General features: G+C 43.3%; 1 protein-coding gene across 2 annotated transcripts in view; it reads right to left on the bottom strand.

Annotated features, from left to right (window-relative positions):
- piezo1 (piezo type mechanosensitive ion channel component 1 (Er blood group)) overlaps positions 1-19,988 on the bottom strand; it is a 298,079-nt gene that overhangs the window by 123,608 nt on the left and 154,483 nt on the right. The gene's annotated exons all lie outside the window — the stretch shown is intronic.

Below are 19,988 nucleotides of genomic sequence, written 5' to 3'. Positions count from 1 at the left end.
AACTTGTCAGGGAGAGAGGTGAAGTCAACGGTTCGGGAAAAGATTTTATGAAAAGGACTGCATTAGTGGCTTCAGTCGGCAGTAATTTGCCCTTGTGTTTGTATGTATTAAATACCAGAATCTGAGAGAATGAATAACAAACTTAGACATGTTAAATAACTACAGAAGTAAAAATGTTGTACCCTGCCACTCCATACAACAGTGTGCTTCAACTGAGCAAAATACTTCAAAAGATTACGATGACCCATGTATTCTTGGAGAATACAACTTATATTTTATCCTGGGGTAATGGTCTCTTTAAGAACTGGGTTTCTCTTGAATCTGATTTCCGATAAAAGTAGCTGGCTTCCACTAGCTGATCAAGTGACCAGGTTGCCTGGGAGATAAAGGGGCGAATTTTCCAGTCTCGCCCGCCATCATAATGGGTGGGCAAGCGAGGGGGGTGGGTGCGAATCATGCAAAAGCCCGTTGACCGCGGGCAGGATTTTCCTGATTTGGGGCGAGTGCGGCCAAAAAGTCCCACCCAAACAATACAGAAAACAAAGTTAAGAGATAGTGGGAGAGGAAGAGAGTGTACATTTTGACCCAAGGTGTCTAAGCTTAAGAGATATTGGTGTTGAATGGGGAGTCAGTAACCACAGCACATCTGAAAGGGGTACCTGGCCAGAAATAAACAGAAGACTTAAGAAATCTCAGCCCGTAAATGAATCTTTGAAACAGTATTCAGAATAAGTTTCTGATTTGAGTCTATTGGAGTACAAGTCTAATTGGTGCAGAAGGAAATGTGATTAAGGAATTTGGTTTAGGTTATAAATAAATGAGTTAACTGTCCTTTTAATACCTTGAATGCAACTGGCTATTTCAGACAGGGCGTTGTTACAGATATTCATTTTCTTTGGTTCTGACACAGTACAATTCTTTTCATTTAAACCATGAACCGTAAAGATTCATTGTTTCAGTAAATACCTGGGTTTTCAGATTCTAGACTAAATTAAAAACACTGCTTCGCTCTCCTGAGGCCATTTCAACTGGGGGCTCATCCAGAATTGCAAATTCATAGACAGTGGCAGATGCTCTGGAATATTGGCTGAGGTTTAGGCTAAAAGGAATCCACAGTGAATTTCACTGGACAAAGTGCAGGATTTCTGTGCAAGTTGCAAAGACTTTTCTCAAGAGGAAAGGCTCATCCCTGATTCATTTGCAACAATTAGGCAAGGTTAGGTTAATAGAATTAGCAGGAGAGTTGCAGTTAGGGTAAAAATAGGGGCCAAAAAAGTAGTGACACTGAATCCAACAGTAAAGCATTTGGAATTCTAAGAACCACCTCAAGCTAACCCCAACCCAATGCAGATTGAGTTGGCCAGGATTCAGCTGCAATTGATGGAGCTTGAAATATGAAAAGACAACTGGGCAAATTCACACAACAAAGAGCAAAAAATGAAAGAGAAATGAAATAAAAATTAATACGTGAAAGAGCACTGCAAATGGAACTTAAAACACTTAAATTAGAGACGCCTTGCTAGCTCACCTCTGATCCCACGCAATTTCACTTTCTGCACCAGTCTGCCATGAGGGATCTTGTCAAAGGCCTTACTGAAGTCCATGTAGACAACATCCACTGCCCTACCCTCATCAATAATCTTTGATCTTCCTTGAAAAACTCAATCAGGTTAGTGAGACACGATCTCCCCTAACTTGCCCCTTGCAACCAGAGATGGGCAATAAATGCTGGACAACCAGCAATGCCCCAATCCCATGAATAAATTAAAAATCGGGACACTTAGTAGTTTGTTTTGAGTTAAAGAGACGTGTATTTAGACTTCCTATTCCCTGATCATTTAAAAAAAAATTTACTTTTTAGTCTGTCTGATAAAATGGATCTGTTTGAAATAATCAGGGAACACTCAATGCACAAAAAGCAAAAAAAAAGGCAGCATGTAAAGGTTCACACATCAGAACCCTGTTCCCAGACCAGTTTACAATCAAGGAGAGATAATTAGAAGTGCAAGATTGCTAAATGAAAATGACAATCAGGTCAATCTAGTTTGTCTTTAGCATCAGTGGTTGGATGATGTAATGATAATGGAGATGTTTTGAATAACGGCAATCAAAGAACAAAGAACAGTACAGCACAGGAAGAGGCCCTTCAAGCCTGCGCCGGCACATGACACCTTCCTAAAGACCTTCTGCCTGTATGCGGTCCGTATCCCACTTTTTCCTGCCTATTTCTATCATTCTGTATCAATTCACCCACAACAGTCCCAGGCATAAGGTGAGGAAACTTTCTGTAATGGAAAGCTTTGAGAACTATAAACCCAAAGTTATGTGCTTCTCCCCAATCAGGCTACACTCCCTATTTGAAATGGATAGTCTGCATCTATTGTAAACATGTCACTTCTAATGGTTTACTTATCCATTTCCCTGTTTAATAACTAATTTTGGTAGTTTTAGCCTAAATCGTATTCCAATGAAAAGCTTTTCAGGCTGCTTCCTAATGTCAAACAAGTTGATAAAGAGGTTTCACAATTTAAGCAGTACATAAAATGAATTAAAATTGGTTTCTCATTTATACCCAGGCTCATGACAAATTACCTAAACATTGTTCAGGAACACAGTCTTATCACAGGGAGTGAGGGCCTGTTTTAGTAAAGCATTTTATGAATTGGGTGTGGATCTATGAAGTTTTGCAGCATTGTGCACAACTGAAATTTTTTCAAAGCAAGCCTGTGTCACAATTTCAATTTGTTTAGCGCATTGTAAGAAGATGAAAGTGTAAACGTACAGAAAAATCACTGGCATTTTCTAAAACAGGAATAGTCGTTTTACAGACCTCATAATATATAATTTGCTAATTAGTACCTATTGACCACCATTCACCAACTTCCCACAATATTTAATTACAGTGTGGAACGTGCATCAGTTATGGAGAATGTACTAACCATGGATATTTATGTAACATGAACCCCGACATACACAAAAACAAAACTAAAATGGGATAAGCCCCCCCTTTAAACTCCTCTCTTAATACATATAATATATAATAAATTCAGCTATAAGAACATAAGAAATAGGAGCAGGAGTAGGCCATCCAGCCCTTCGAGCCTGCCCCGCCATTCAGTAAGATCATGGCTGATCTGTCGTGGCTCAGTTCCACTTTCCCGCCCTCTCCCTATAACCCTTAATCCCCTCTCCTATCAAAAACCCATCAACCCGCGTCTTAAAAATATTTAGCGAGGCAGCCTCCACCACTTCAACGGGCAGAGAATTCCAGAGATTCACCACCCTTTGAGTGAAGAAGTTCCTCCTCAACTCCGTTCTAAACCGCCCCCCTTTTATCTTGAGGCTGTGCCCCCTAGTCCTACTGTATTTTTTGAGCGGGAAGAGTCTCTCCACCTCTATCCTATCCATCCCATTCATCATCTTATACGTCTCAATGAGATCTCCCCTCATTCTTCTAAACTCTGAGTACAAGCCCAGTTTATTTAGCCTCTCCTCGTAGCTCAATAGCTCTCAATAGCCTCTCCTCATAGCTATATCTATACATAAGACTACGAGGCAATAAAGGACACAAGGATATTAAATCAAGACTATAATATCTTTCATAAAATACATCACAATTATAAATTTCTTAAGATTCACTCATGATCTAAATGCTTCTAATACTTTACGCTATTATAACTTACACCATTTAGCAATTTTTCTATACAAAGTTGTTCTGAAGAAAAGGGCAAGCAAAGTGGATCTGGATCCAAATATTTTAAGTAAAAAGTCTGACAACACCAGGTTTTAGTCCAACCTATTTATTTGATAATATTCTCACAAGCTTTCGAGGGGTTACCCTCTTCGTCAGGTGAATGGAGAGTTCTGGCCTCAGACAGAGCATATAAAGCACAGACAGATTAGAGATTACTAATCTCTAAACTGTCTGTGCTTTATATGCTCTGTCTGAGGCCAGAACTCTCCATTCACCTGACGAAGAGGGTAACCCCTCGAAAGCTTGTGAGAATATTATCAAATAAATAGGTTGGACTAAAACCTGGTGTTGTCAGACTTTTTACTGTGTTTACGCCAGTCCAACGCCGGCATACCCACATCCAAATATTTTCACAGGGAGTTAATGATGTAGTGGTAATGTCATTGATTAGTAATCCAGAAGCCCAAACTAATGTTCTGGGAGCATAGCCTCAAATCCCAACATGGCAGCTGGAGAATTTAAATTTGATTAATAAATCTGGAATGTAAAGCTAATCTCATTTAAGGTGAGAGGGGAGAGATACAAAAGTGTCTAGAGGGGCAATTTTTTCACACAGAGGGTGGTGAGCATCTGGAACAACCTGCCAGAGGTAGTAGTAGAGGTGGGTACAATCTTGTCTCTTAAAAAGTATTTAGTATAGGGCATTGGTGAGGCCGCAGCTGGAGTACTGTGTGCAGTTTTGGGCGCCGCACCTGCGCAAGGATATTTTGGCCCTGGAGGGAGTGCAGAGGAGGTTTACTAGGCTGATACCAGAGTTGAGGGGATTGAGCTATGAGGAGAGGCTGAATAAACTAGGCTTGTACTCGTTAGAGTTTAGAAGAATGAGGGGAGATCTCATTGAGATGTATAAGATGATGAATGGGATGGATAGGATAGAGGTGGAGAGACTCTTCCCGCTCAAAAAAGACAGTAGGACTAGGGGGCACAGCCTCAAGATAAAAGGGGGGGCGGTTTAGAACGGAGTTGAGGAGGAACTTCTTCACTCAAAGGGTGGTGAATCTCTGGAATTCTCTGCCCGTTGAAGTGGTGGAGGCTGCCTCGCTAAATATTTTTAAGAAGCGGATTGATGGGTTCTTGATAAGAGAGGGGATTAAGGGTTATGGGGAGAGGGCGGGAAAGTGGAACTGAGCCACGACAGATCAGCCATGATCTTATTGAATTGCGGGGCAGGCTCGAAGGGCTAGATGGCCTACTCCTGCTCCTATTTCTTATGTTCTTATGTTCTTATAATTACATGGATAAAAGGGTATAGAGGGATACGGGCCAAATGAGGGCAATTGGGATTAGCTTAGGGGTTTAAAAAAATTTGGGCCGAAGGGCCTGTTGCCATGCTGTAAACCTCTATGACTCTATTAATGGTGACCATATAACTATCATCAATTGTTGTAAAGACCCATCTATTTCACTAATGTTCTTTTGGGGTCTGACCTATATGTAAAAAGTTAAAGTTTATTAGTCACAAGTAAGGTTTACATTAATACGGCAATAAAGTTACTGTGAAATTCCCCTAGTTGCCACAGTCTGACGCCTGTTCGGGTCAATGCACGTAACCAATACATCTTTCAGAACGTGGGAGGAAACCAGAGCACCTAGAGGAAACCCATGCAGACATGGGAAGAACATGCAGATTCCACACAGGCAGTGACCCAAGCCGGGAATCAAAACTGGGACCCTGGTGCTACGAAGCAGCAGTGCTAACCACTGTGCCACCATACTGCCCCAGTCTCTAGCAATGTGATTCACTCTAGACTGCCCTCAGTTGAAGGGCAATTAAGGATGGACAACAAATGCAAGCTTTGTCAGTGACACCCATATTCGACAGAAGAATAAAGGAAAAGAAGATATCAGCGATTACGTTAAGAGTGAGGCACTAGATGGCACTATCAAAAAGCAAACATTCCTTTTGAAAGTTAGACAACTATGTTTTGTCCGCACATCCATTTTGATCATAGATACATAGAAATATGCACAATTTAGCATATAAAGTCAATGCATCCTTGTCCTAGATGTCAGCCAGCTAAGTCCACACATCCTTATGGACATCACTAAATCACAGGAAATCTTATGTTCACAGAACCATACAACTTATGGCATTGTGGGTTCACGCTGTCCAAGTTTTAACTTTGAATAAAGCATGCTGCAGACAGCAGGAAGCTGACATGTTGCATCAAGCATGAAAATGAACCAAAAACAACTTCTTCCCCATTGATCAAAAGATCTTTTAATTAAGAAATTGGAGGGAAAAGTAACTGTCTCACCAGTGAAGAAAATACTTGTCCATTTTAAAGAGAGTAAGGAGTCTCACAACTCCAGGTCAAAGTCCAACAGGTTTATTTGGAATCACAAACTTTCAGAGCAAAGTTGGACTTTAACCTGGTGTTGTGAGACTTCTTACTGTGCCCACCTCAGTCCAAAGTCAGCATTTCCACTTCATTTTAAGAGAATGACAGGAGATCATTATCAGAGTTTGTGTGCAAACAAAGCTTCTAGAATTCTCTGCAGGAGCTCAGTTGCGAAGTTATAAAATGCTGTTTTATAACTTGCAAACAAGGCAGTTTCGCCTCCCCCTCCAAGCCACACATTATCCTGATTTGGAAATATATTGCCGTTCCTTCACTGTCGCTGGGTCAAAATCCTGGAACTTTCTCCTTAACAGCATTGTGGGTGTACCTACGCCATGTGGAACACAGTGCTTCGGGAAGGCAATTCACCACCGCCTGCTCAAGGGCAATTAGGGGTGAGCAATAAGTGCTGGTTTAGCCAGTGACACGCACACACTGTGAAAGTAACTGCTCAAATGATGGTGTCTAACTCACTGAACGACGTTGTTCCTTCAACAAAATGATGGCAGCGACAACGTAACATTTGCAGATGTTGAAGATGCAAGATAGAAGGGTGCCTCAAAGTGCTAACAGATATTGTGCACTCCTCAATAAACTTACTCCAATGGGGCAATAGAAAAATCAAAAGCAATGAATGACATTCAGGAATCCAATGCAGCGACTGACAGGGGCCAATGAATCAGCATTTATAGAACGATGGTTAGTGAGTACTCTTTCCATATGGAATTGGTAAAACACTCCCAAAGCACGTCCTATGCAGCAATTGGCAGCCAGAAAGACAAAACAGGCGCTTTGTTCCCATGATCTGTTCATACCACTCCATAACTAGGCCCGGGAGGTGCTTAAGAGCAGCCAAGAGTGACTCACTCTTTAATTATGTCTCTCCCTGCATGGAAACACTTCACCTCAACTAGGTGCCAACTGCCCAGCTGAAATTAAAGATTTCCATCTGAGGAACTGTGGATGCAAAAAGTAGGTACTAATCCTTCACAGAAATGCACTAAGTTACACATTCAAATAATCCAGACTTAACTTTTCTTGTGGGCTCTGAACCCATCTTAGCTGGACAGCTGTTGAGATGCTACTATTGGACTCAGTGCTTCTGTGTTAAGAAATGTTGAGAATCAAAGACAGAAGCTTTGATTTTTACAGTACTGAGGCGATGGTAGGGCATCATTTAAACAAAACTTCCCACAATGTCACCAGACATCCAGCCTGATTCGCTAACACTGTACTAACCCCTGGACTACCTCCTTGTTGGCCTCTAATTAAACCATCTCAAATACACTGACCAGCACTCCAGCAACTGAACTCAAAGTGTTTTCCTCAGCTACAAAGCTAGCTCCTCCCATTTCTAGTATTAGATGTGTGATAATACTGTGCCTTTAAGAAATATATTTTAGTTATGTTTCTTGTGCAGGATCTGTTCTCTGCACTCAGAGCCATTCTTTGTGTATAACCAGCATCCTCTATTGTCAGTGCAACAACATGATTGATCTTAATTGCTGCAATGTTGGTTTTAATTGAACTCATGCAGGGTTTTGTCATTTTGTGTTTTCCCCTGGGATATTGCAGAGTAGGGTTAGAATTAGGTTGATTGACAGGTAAAATCAGGTGCCTGGGTAGGACTAGGCTTTCACAGAGAACTCAAGGCAGAATGCTTTTAGGGCTCTTTAGGAAGAGGTCGCTTTCTCTGTACCTCTTGGTCTCTCTGAGGTCTAGAGTCTGAAATCTGTTGGGGAATAAATCTCTTTCTCTGAGATTCTACTGTTTGGGGGTGGTGCTTTCACTGGAAGTTGCTGTATGAGAATTAAAAGACAAGTGTCTATCTGGATCACTCTGCAGAAGTGTCAAAAGGCTAGACATCTGGCACCATTTAAACATATTTGGTTTTCTAAGCTAACTGGTTCTAAACAAAGGATATATACCAATGTGGGGATACTACTAAACTGGAACAATAAAGATAGTTAGCTGTTAAGAATTATACTTTGTCATGTTTAAGTGTTTTAATTGGTAAACGTTATGCCAGTTCTTTTGTTATATTCTAACTGTGTACATAAAGTTTGTTTTGAAAAAGGCTTCCTAGTGGGTCACTTGAATCATACTTGGAGTGAAACAGATTATGTTTACCCTAATGCCAAAATCAAATGTAAAAGTTAGACTTTAGGCTAACTTCATAAACTACCTTGGAGTTTCTGATCTGGTCCTCAACGCACGACTTTATAACCCTAAATATCTAATTTATCTTCCATTATTTCAATCAAGGAAACACCCCAAAAGATTTTTTTCTTTGGCAAACAAAAGCTCATTAAGCTTTCTGCTAAATAAACACTTACATGGCTAAAATGAATGATTATCCTGCTTTCCAGCATCTGCTGTATTTCCTCCCAGACAAATTGACTGCTTGTAATAAAACACTGAATCTTAAAGTGGCAAAGGGATCTGGAGTTGGGGCAGAAGCTAACTCCTTTATTGCTTTGACTTGTCGCTGTTCAAGCCAATTTCCAAGTGAGTAGATATGGGCATCATGAACATAAAATATATTAATAGCACAGTATCATTGCAGCCAAAATGAAGAGGAATTTCTTCACTCAGAGGGTGGTCCACCTTTAGAAAGCCTACCCCAGAGGACTGTGGGGGGGCTCACTGAGTATATTCATGGCAGAGATTAATAGATTTCTAGATATTAAAGATGTCAAGGTAAATAATGCCATCCCTGAGGTAGAAGATCAGCCATGATCTTGATGAATGGCAGAGGAGAACAATGGGGCTAAATGGACTATTCCTGCTCCAATCTCCTATCTTCTTGTAAGAATGGAAATTGTCAACTCCTAGCTTTCCCATTGGCTGGAGTCACCAATGCAGTGTCGGGGAAGGGTAGAAAATTCTGCAACTTCTGGCTTTCCCCGCTGCCCTGCACACGCGGACTCCAGAATTGTGGCAGCTTCAATAGAGTAATGAAGGTAAAAGCTAACAGTTTCACTCTTGCTACCATTTCAAAACCCAGGCCAGTGCTTACTGGAGAGAAAACGGTCAGGGGTAAAAAAAAACCTGGCAAATGCCAGCAAGTATTTATTCGAAGACCAAAGTTCAAATGGCTCACTGTGTAACACTGAACTTACTGAAATGTTGTGCGCTTCAGTAGTAAGATGCTTAAGGCGTCAAATTTCTGCTTGAGTGTGAGTTTCTTTTGCAGATAGTTCACATTCCAGTGGCAGCTTATAAACATCATTTACTTGGGGTGTAATTCGATGAATGGGTTTTCAGCCAGTTGCTTCTGTACATCAACAGCATTCCCACTCAACAAAGAAAGGTTGGAAAATCTACCACAACAATAAGCCTCTCATTTATACGATTGCATGATAATAAAACTGGTGAAAACGTCAAGGATAGAATTGTTCAGGGATGGACAATAATATTTCCATCATGTAGCTGTGCAAAAAAAACTTCAACTGTATACACTTGTTGAAATTTTATATCTATTCAAAATGTGTTGTTTTTCCAGAAAATGCTTTCTACTTAACTTATACCTCAATTACAATTAAACTCAGGAAAAATGTTTTACACATATTCTGCTGTTGCTACCTTCCACAACTGTGCTTCAGACATTGAATCATCGAATCCCTACAATGCAGAAGGAGGCCTATCGAGTCTGCACCGACCACAATCCCATGCAGGCCTTATTCCTGTAACTCCACACATTTACCCTGCTAATCCCCTGAAACTAATAGGCAATTTAGCATGGCCAATCAACCTAACCCGCACATCTTTGGACTGTGGGAGGAAACTGGAGCATCCAGTGGAAACCCACGCAGACATGGGGAGAATGTGCAAACTCCACACAGACAGTGACCTGAGGCTGGAATTGAACCTGGGTCCCTGGCGCGGTGAGGCAGCAATGCTAAGCTCTGTACCACTGTGCCACCACTTTTCCTTATCTTGTCTTTCCTTGCGTTACCATGACTTCCCTTTTCTTTATCCCAGGATATCCCACCCACCCCCCACCATGATTATTGACAGAACCTTCAACTGTGGCTGACACATTACCCACAATTCTGCCCTCATCCCCATCTCTTCTTCCCTGAACCATAACACTGTCCACCCCCACCACACCAACCTCCCCCCCCAAAAAGGTCTAAGGTCACGTACCTACCAACTCAAGAACAGCTTTGTCCCTGCTGCCATCAGGCAAAATTCCATTCATTGCAGCGTGACTGGAGAATCTCAGTCCCTGCGAGCTTGGGGAATTTTTCCAAAAAATGCTTTTGAATGGACCTACCTCACATTAAGTTGATCTTTCTCTACATCCTAGCAATGACTGTAACACTACATTCTGCACTCTCTCCTTTCCTTCTCTATGTATAGAACGCTTTATCAGTATAGTGCACAAGAAACAATACTTTTCACTGTATACTAATACAACTGACAATAATAAATCAAATCAAAAAATTCACAGTGTTGACTTTTATTCTGTGATTCACACTTACTCTAGACCAAAACTTTAATCTTTAACCCTATCATTCCCATTCCTTTTGTCACGTGTTCCATGATATCTTTATCATTTAATTTTGCCTGCCTTCTAACTTATCCCTGACTTCTATTTTGCTCCAGCTGCCTCTCCCTCTTTGTATAAAACCCATCACACTTCCACCTCTCTTCAGTTCCAAACTGAAGATTGGAGATTATGAGATTTGAGATGGTTAACTTTGCTTCTCTCTTCACAGATGCCGTTTAGCTTTTGCAGCATTTTCTTGCCGGAATTCTCCAAGCTCGCCGGTGGCTGAGTTTCTCCAGTTCCTGCTGCAGTGAACAGAGTTTTGCTTGAGCGCCAAATTCTCCGTTCTTCCTGGTGGCAGCAGCGGGCCGAGAAGGGAATCAGAGAAGCTCGGCCTTTGTCCTTATTTCAGATTTCCAACAACTGCAGTACTTTGCTTTGAAATGTTTTACATTCGAATTTAAAGCAGGTGAAATATTAACAAATCAAAGTTGCACTGTGGCTTGACTGTGTTCATTTTGAATGCATTGACTTTTGACAGAACGTGCCAGGCAGTAACAGCCGTTCCTTAATATGTGCAGTTCCCTGTTATTTCATCGATCTACTTTGCCCCTTGTGGTGCCCCAAGGTTTTACCGATCATCCTATTTTCTCCTTCAGTTATTCAAGTAAATTGGTCTCTGTGACAGTTATCACAATAGTGATGTATTTATAGATTCATATTTATAGATTCAGCACCTGGGTTTTTATCAGCTGTGGCTGTTCATGAGAACTGTATCGTTCTGCATTCACACAGTTAAGCTGAGAGATGGTCACTGTGGTACAGCTTGCTACTGGTAAAACTGTCCTTGTGCTCTAAAAACTGTTTAGCGTGTTTCAAGAAGTTACCTAAGCTTAACTAGTTCAATCATCTCTGGTTTGGTACAGCAAATCTGAAGTTGACTTTACCGTCCTGCGCTTCCTCACTATCTTCGCCAAAAGAAAATAAATAATCCACGAGCGTATCTGTGGCGTCAAGCAATGAAATTACATTTGCGGCAAAGGGATCAGGATTTGGAGCAGAAGCTAGCTCCTTTATTGCTTTGACTTGCCACTGGTTGAGCCAATTTCCAAGTGAGTAGATATGGGCACTTCTTCCACCCTCCTCAGATGCCACTGGACATAAGACATAGGAGCAGAATTAGGCCACTCGACCCATCGGGTCTGCTCCATCATTCAATCATGGCTGATATAATACATATTTTGGGACCATTCTGATCAATACCAGTAAACTGCAAAAACAGGTGCTGTTCTAGGCTGTATCTGCGACAAATACAAACAGCAATTGATCTCAATTTAAAAGTTTATTTATTAGTGTCGCGTATTATATTAACACTGCAATGAAGTTACTGTGAAAATCCCCTAGTCACCACACTCCTGCACTTGTTCGGGTACACTGAGGGAGAATTTAGCATGGGGCAACGCATCTAATCAGCACGTCTTTCAGACTGTGGGAGGAAACCGGAGCATTCGGAGGAAACCTACACAGGCCAGGGGAGAACATACAAACTCCACACAGACAGTGATCCAAGCCAGGGATTGAATCCGGGTCCCTGGCACTGTGAGGCAGGAGTGCTAACCACTGAGCCTCTCAGGAACCAGCTGCTGTTGGAATATGTGGCACATTATAACGGCGGCAAAGCTTTGAAAAATGAATGTGCCTCATGCACCTTCAGTCTGACTGGCTTGTTGGTCACCCTCTAGTGAGACCAGGATTCTGTGTAGCCTGCCAGGTAAGTACCTATTTTGTTTCCCTATCAACTGCAATTACACATTCCCATTGTAGCACTGGGCTGTCCAAAGGACCGGGAAACAGTTATAAGGAGGCCAGATGTCAGGTGGTAGTTCCCCAATGGGACTGTCAAAATGTTTCCTCCAGTCCCTACTTGTGCTCTAAGTACAGTCGTCCCAAATAATTTTCAGCAAGTTAAAATCTCACATTCAAACTGGAATGCCTTCAATGAGGTTAGCGTATTGGAATATGAACTCCTTGATTCAGGAGTCAATTGATGCATTGAACCGGGCGTGTCAGTTCCTTTGGCACTCCCGAAGGTAGGCTGCTGAATGACGACACTCTGTGTACTGCTATTGGAATTGTAAATGAAGGGATTTTATTGAAGGACTTCTGCCTCTGAAGGCTTATTACACAAACACGTATTCTGCACAGTTCAGAATCTCTAGTGTCATTCCAACTTGGTAATCTTGAACAGATATTCATAATTAGCTTCACTTGTTATTCATTATCCCAATCCATTACACTGCAAATGTCATCTGCATTAAATTTAGGTTGAATTATTTCCTGCAGCTTCATAACTTTTCTTGTATAAAATACAGGAGTACTTGAATACCCTCTCTATTCTTTCCTATTTCTGACAGTCATTTTCACATTCTGAAAACACTTGGCAGGTTAACAATGCAGCTCAGTGACCCTTCATAGATGACGGGTCAAAGTCATGGAGCAGAAACCTGACCTTCCTCTCTTCACAAATGCTGCCTGACCTGGCGCAGGCATTTTCTGTTGCTGTTTTTCCTGTAATGTTGTCCCAAAGCACAAAATGCAGAGGTGGCTGATGAGGGCGGGTCTGCTGCCTTTTCTCCGCTCTTTCACCATCTGAATAACTCACATGCTCTCCTTCCTCTTTTAATGCCTTTTCATTGTGTGGTGATTGTCCCTTTTCAGGGCAACACAGCAGATGAGGGCCATCTGGCTTGAGGGACCAACTGGGATTGAGAGTGGGTAATCACCCCAGGGGATGGAGTCCTCTCTTGGGCAGGCGATAGTCTGAAGACACGTAGGGCCTGGAGCAGCCAGTGAGCCAGGGTCTGCCGGTCTCTATACGGTTTTCCTTGTAAATACATACCATGTGTGTTCCTGACAGTGTGTGAGTGGCATCAGAACACTTCACCCTCCGCACAGTAATCTTTCACACATTCAATGATTCCTACTTTCTTTTTAAACAATTCAAATGTGATTTATAAATGACTGGACTATCTGTTGGTCCCTGTCACCATCACCTTCCTTCAGAGTGACAGACAGAGAGGTTTAATTATTTTTCAGCTTTTAATTCTGAAGGATCATGCACCAAAAATATGACCTCTTTTCTCAGCGTAGATGAAGACTACTCTGGTGTATCGTTGCAGAACTTTGGTTTTTATCATAGAACCATAGAATCCCTACAGTGCAGAAGGAGGCCATTTGGCCCAGCGAGTCTGCACCAACTCTCTGAAGATCATCTTACCCAGGCCCACCACTCAGCTCCTAGACCTATCCCTCATAACCATGTGCATTTAGAATGGCCAATCCACCTAATCTGCACTCCTTTGGAGTGTGGGAGGAAACAGGAGCATGCAGAGGAAACCCACCCAGACACGGGGAGAACGTGCAGACTCTGCACAGTGACCTGAGGCCACAATCAAACCCGGGTCACAGGCACTGTGAGGCAGTAATTCTAAACACTGTGTCGCCCAGTTTTCATTTCAGATTTCCACCTTTTGCACACAACACTCTAGATGTGGCCTCACTAAGGCCCTGCATAACTCCAACAACACATCCCTGCTCCTGTACTCGAAACCTCTCGCTATGAAGGCTAACATGCCATTTGCTTTCTTTACTGCCTGCTGTACCTGCATGCTTACACAACCATGTCTCTTGTCCAGTGATGGGGACAGTGGGTCTGCCACTAACTATGATGGACCTGCCCATTTACCTTTTTACACTGGAGCTTTGGCACCTTTGAGTGCTGGTTCTCGCTCCCACTTACCCTCCAACGTGCTCTCTCTCCCCCTCACCCTTCAGAGTGTAGTGCTCACCTCCACCCCCTCACCCTTCACAGTGCTGACCCCACCACCCCCTCACCCTCCACGGTGCTCACCCAGACCCCCCCCTCCTCACCGTCCACAGTGCTCAGTCCACCACCCCCTCACCCTCCACGGTGCTCACCCAGACCCCCCCCTCCTCACCGTCCACAGTGCTCAGTCCACCACCCCCTCACCATCCACAGTGCTCACCCTGACCCCTCTCACTCTCCACAGTGCTCATTCTTGGAAGTGCTCGCCTTCCCTCACCCTGTTTAGTGCTCATCTTCCCTCATCCTTGCCAGTGCTCACCCTGCACTCCCAGACAATGCTGACTCTTTCAACCTTCTGCAAGGTTATTCACGAAGGGGGAGTTCACTATCAAGAAGGTCGAGGGATGAGACTGAGCCAGGAAGTGGGGGTGGAAATTGCAAGGAGCCAGGATGTTGGAGGAGAGCGAACATTATCAGGACATGTTGCTGTGGTTGGGGAGGGGGTGGGGGATCATTACCAGGATGGGGGAGGAGGCATTGACTGATTATTACTGGGATTGGAGGCTGGGGTGTGGCTATATTCACATTGTCATGATGGAGGGAAGGAGTAAAGGTTGCTGGGATGGGAGGGGATGGGATGAACATTGCTGGAGATGGAGAGACTGTTGTGGAGTGGTGGGGGGGTGGGGGGGGGGGGCGGTGGTGGTGAAGGATGAGCCATGGTGGGGCTAAAATTGCCAGGTCCGGGGTAAATACTGCCAGATCATGTTGAGAAGTGTTGGGATGGGGGTGAACATTGTTCTTAGTGCTACTCCGCAGACTTTACACCTTGTGAAAAGCTTTAATTAAATCCTTATAAACATAAACATAGAAGATAGGAGGCTATTTGTCCCTTCGAGCCTGCTCTGCCATTCATCGCGATCATGGCAGATCATCCAACTCAATAGCCTGATGTGTTTGACAAAGTCCCGCACAAGAGATTATTGTGCAAGATTAAAGCACTTGGGATTGGGGGAAGTGTATTGAGATGGATAGGAAACTGCTTGGCAGAGAGGAAAAAAAGAGTAGGAATTAATGGCTGCTTTTCAAATTAGCAGGCAGTGGGGTGTCACAGGGATCGGCGCTGGGACACTAGCGATTCACAATATATATTAATGATTTGGATGAGGGTACAAAATGTACCATCTCAAAGTTTGCAGATGATACCAAGTTGGGTGGGAGGGTCCACTGTGACAAAGATGCAGAGATCCTTCAGAATGATCTGGACAGGTTGGGTGAATGAGCATATCAATGGCAGATGGAGTATAATTTGAATAAGTGTGAGGTTATTCACTTTGGCAGAAAAGAAGGCAGATCACTACCTGAATGGCTGTAAATCGGGAGAGGGGAATGTGCAGCTGGACTTGGGTGTCCTTGTGCACCAGTCACTGAAGGTAAGCATGCAGGTGTAGCAGTAAAGAGGGCAAATGGCATGTTGGCCTTCACAGCAAGAGGTTTCGAGTACAGCAGCAGAGATGTGCTGTTGCAATTATACAGGGCCTTGGTGAGACCACACCTAAAGTATTGTGTGTTGTAAGGAGTACAGCAAAGGTTTAACAGGCTGATTCCAGGGATGCGGGACTGATGTACAAGAAGAGACTGATTAGGTTCGGAGTCCAGAACCACGAGTCACAGTCTGAGCATTCACCTCAAGTGCTATACCCAGCCAACTCTTGAATACCATTTAGGACAGAGGTGAGGAGACATTTCTTCACCCAAAGAGTGGTGAGTCTGTGGAAGTCAGTACCACAGGAAGCAGTTGATGCCAAAACATTAATGTATTCAAGAGACAGCTGGATACAGCATTGGGGTGAATGGGATCAAACTTATGGGGAGAAAGCAGGATTGGGCTATTGAGTTGGAGAACCAGCTATGATCGTAATGGATGGCGGAGCAGGATCGAAGGGCTAAATAGTATCCCCCTGCTCCTATCTCCTTTGCTTCTATATTTCTAATCCTGCTTTCTCCCCATAACCTTTGATCCCATTCGCCCCAAGTGCTATATTTAGTCGCCTCTTGAATACAATCCAAGTCTGTGGGCCCCTGCTCAACTCATCGTACTATCATTAGGAATCGCACAGCAATGCAGGCAAAGTGAAACCAGTTTAAATTTCCTGTGTGAATACTACGGATTGAAATCACTGGGACTTCCTCAGGGCCACGAGAGGCACCAGCAACTTGAGTCATTCACCCATCCCATTTTTATTCTGTTGCTTTTTTGTTGACGTGCATTTTGCAACTAAAATTTCATATAAGAAATGATGGACTTCTGTAGCCAAAGGCCAAAAGGCCATTATATTTCAAACAACTAACAACACGCAAAAAATCCTCTGTCAATTATCGCTGGTATGTAAATGAATTATTTAAAAAGCACAGTATTCACTTAACCCTCACATCAGAGCAATAATGTTGTTACTCAAGTAATGAATATTATCATTTTACTAATGCTAGTGAAGATGTTGATTGTATCTGAGACCAAAACAAATTATTCAGAGCAGCATGGTAATAAGAACACTGCTCTCCCCACAAAACATATCCCACCAACAGCAAACTGGAGCAATGAGATACCATGGGCCATAACACCGATTGAAAATTCTTACCAAAAATCCAGCCAGGGGGTGTGGTGGTGGTCTAGGGTCAAGTTAGGCTGGGTCTTGTTGGTCATGCCCTGAAGTGGGGTAGGGTCTGGTAGGGTTGAGCCTTAGGGTTCCAGGAAAGTGTTGGACTGGGTGCCAGGCCTTGGAGAAGGGGGTGATTGGATCAGGTTAAGCCTGGGGGAGAAGGCTGAGTTTAGGGGAAGACCCATTGCGGAGGGGGTAGTGCACAGGGCTTCCCATGGTAGGGGGTGTGGGGAATGCCATGCCGGTTTGGGAATATAGAATTGGGAGGGTTGGTGTGGTTCAGCACAATAGTTACACAGAAGCAAGAAGTGATTTAAATTCTAACTTTGTCTGGGTGGCTACTGCTATAAGACAGTTGGCACCAATGGGAGTTTGCGACTGAAATCAAAAGTTTAAATGGGTTCCCAGTGCAGGGTCATTAATGCTCAGGGGAAGTTTAAACTACCTGGGCAATCCTTATCTGGGAACCTCTGGGGAGGGAGATTCCCCAGTCCATTTTCAGGGTACCCCTCGCAGAGACAATGCCTCAGAGCTCGGAGGTTACAGCCCTGTGAGTGTTAAAGAGTAATTGACTTTCATAACCCCAAACAATGCTGAGTTGAAAATATTAACCACGCCACCACGAGGAAATACTGCACTCTGGTCAGATCCTGCTCACGAAAGAAGGAAACGGGTGGAGAAAATCACAGGGGTGCTATCAGAGACTTCCTAAAGACACACTCAAATCAATGTTTACAGAGGTACAAAGAACCCACACCTCAGAAGATGGGAAGTTTGCTAACTCCTGTCATGATGAATTAAGTTATTCATTTCAATATTGAATCACTAAAACATAAATTTTAAGGAATTAATTACTGAGCAACTTTGACTAATTTGTAATGAACACACTGTTAATAACATATGGTCACAAATGACTGGGAGAAAATCTCAATGATTCCTCAATAAAATTTAAGTATTAAAACTTGATATCTTTCCTTCATTAAGATGCTTTTACATATTTAAAAAAGTCAGCAGAAGCAGTTAGGTTGTGGTCTGGAACTCTTTCTCTACATCCTAGCTATGACTGTAACACTACGTTCTGCCATCTCTCCTTTCCTTCTCTATATATGGTACGCTTTGGTTGTATAGTGCACAAGGAACAATACTTTTTACTGTCTTCTAACACGTGACAATGATAAATCAAATCTTGCTCATTCTATTGGATTAGAAATAATTCAAACATTCAGGGAGAGTAATGTGAACTATACTAATTAAAACAGTTACGAATGGGTTTCACATTTCCTGAAAGTGTTGATGTATGGTTAGTTACAATTCCTCCTGTACCCAGTTGATAGTTCCCGCAGGTTTGAGCCTATACTGTGAGTGTTAGCAGGTTATTTGGTTACTGGGACTTGCCACAGCCAAGTCCAACATTATCCTCAACTCAACACAGACATCCAAGCCTGAACAGTAAACAAAGATAATGATAACAACCTGCTTTTTCTTTCCTTGTCTGAGCACCAAGAGCAACTGTAGAATTCTTATCCCCCGACACATGAGCAGGTTGATTTTTTACAACCCCCAATCAGCCTTCTGACGATACGTGCCAACCAGCTGCCTGATCCATTACAAGGGCATGGCCTTGTTACCATGCCACAAGCAAGCTGTTGGTGCCAAGGCTCTGGGCCGCTGCAATATCAAATGGCCCAGACAGACTTTGCCAGCAGGAAGGTCTGTTCGGGAAGGAGAAGCAGCCCAAAAGCTGCAGGAACACACATTACTCAAGCGAAGCCCAGAAGGGCTCCCATGGGTCCTGCCAAAAATGTTAACACTTGCTCTTTCAAATTCATCTGCTGTTTCACCATTATATCATCACTGAGCGTGGAGTCTGTTCCGTTCCTGTAACCTCTACCGTAAATATGCACAGTTAGATAACTAATTAATACAAGAGTCTGAATTTGGCTTCATTGTGCCTGGAGCAAGGTCCTTTACAGTCACAGTAAAAGCATTCTTCAATTATCAAATGTTAATGGCTTTTCCTTTTGCTCTTCTCTACAACTGAAAAACTTTGGCTATCCAAATTTTAAAGACCTCCATCTGGTCTATTTGTATATTTGTACTCCATTTGGATCTTGTTTTCCAAATAAGTGTTTAGTTTAGTTTAGTTTATTGATTAGTTTATTGATTAAGTGGTCTCCTTATTTTTCATACCTTGAATTTATTGGTGTTGAAATTCTACAAACTGTGTCTTTTTTTTTACACTCCTCTCCAGTATTGACAACACCCCAATCGGTGTCATTCACAAATCTGGACACTTGGGGGCAATTCTCCCTGCCTTAATTTTTTAGTGCAGTGGGCTGGGAGAATCCTCTGGCAGGCGATCCGCGAGGTTTATGCACGTGCTCGCACCCCTTTAGCTTCTCCCTGCGCCGGAATTCCGGTGACATCTGCTCCTCACTGGAAATCGATGGGGAGGTGCACCATTTAAATGGTCATTTGAATATAATTTAGATCAACAGGCCTGGGACTGAAGTCTCTGGGTCCACTAGCACCTCCATTCCCCCCAGCCCATCAGAGTGGTTTATTCCAGCGCAATTTAGAGTAGCTCCCCACTAATGGGGAACTAATGGCCTGACTCCGCTGGAGGGACAGATGGCAGGGGAGGTATTCTTTGGGCTTTGGCACCCTAGCAGTGCCAGCCCGTGCCCTCTGGCTTTGCCCAAGTGTCAAAGTGCCAGCGGCCAGGGAGCATCTTGACAGTGCCCATCGGGCATAAGGCAGTGCCAAGGGATGTGGCATATGGGGGCGAGGCTAAGGGGGCAGGGCCTAAAGAGCAATTGGCGGGTGTGAGGGGGGTTCTCGCTGTCATTTTGCAGTCAGGATCGGTGGGGGAAGGAGGGAGGCCAGTGATTGGGGGAATGGGGGATCGGCT

Source organism: Carcharhinus amblyrhynchos, chromosome 4 (assembly GCF_965287045.1).
Source record: "Carcharhinus amblyrhynchos chromosome 4, sCarAmb.v2.hapA, whole genome shotgun sequence".
NCBI classification, from domain to species: Eukaryota; Metazoa; Chordata; class Chondrichthyes; order Carcharhiniformes; family Carcharhinidae; genus Carcharhinus; species Carcharhinus amblyrhynchos.
The sequence above is the reverse complement of the archived record's forward strand: the minus strand, read 5'-3'. Positions and strand labels throughout refer to the sequence as shown.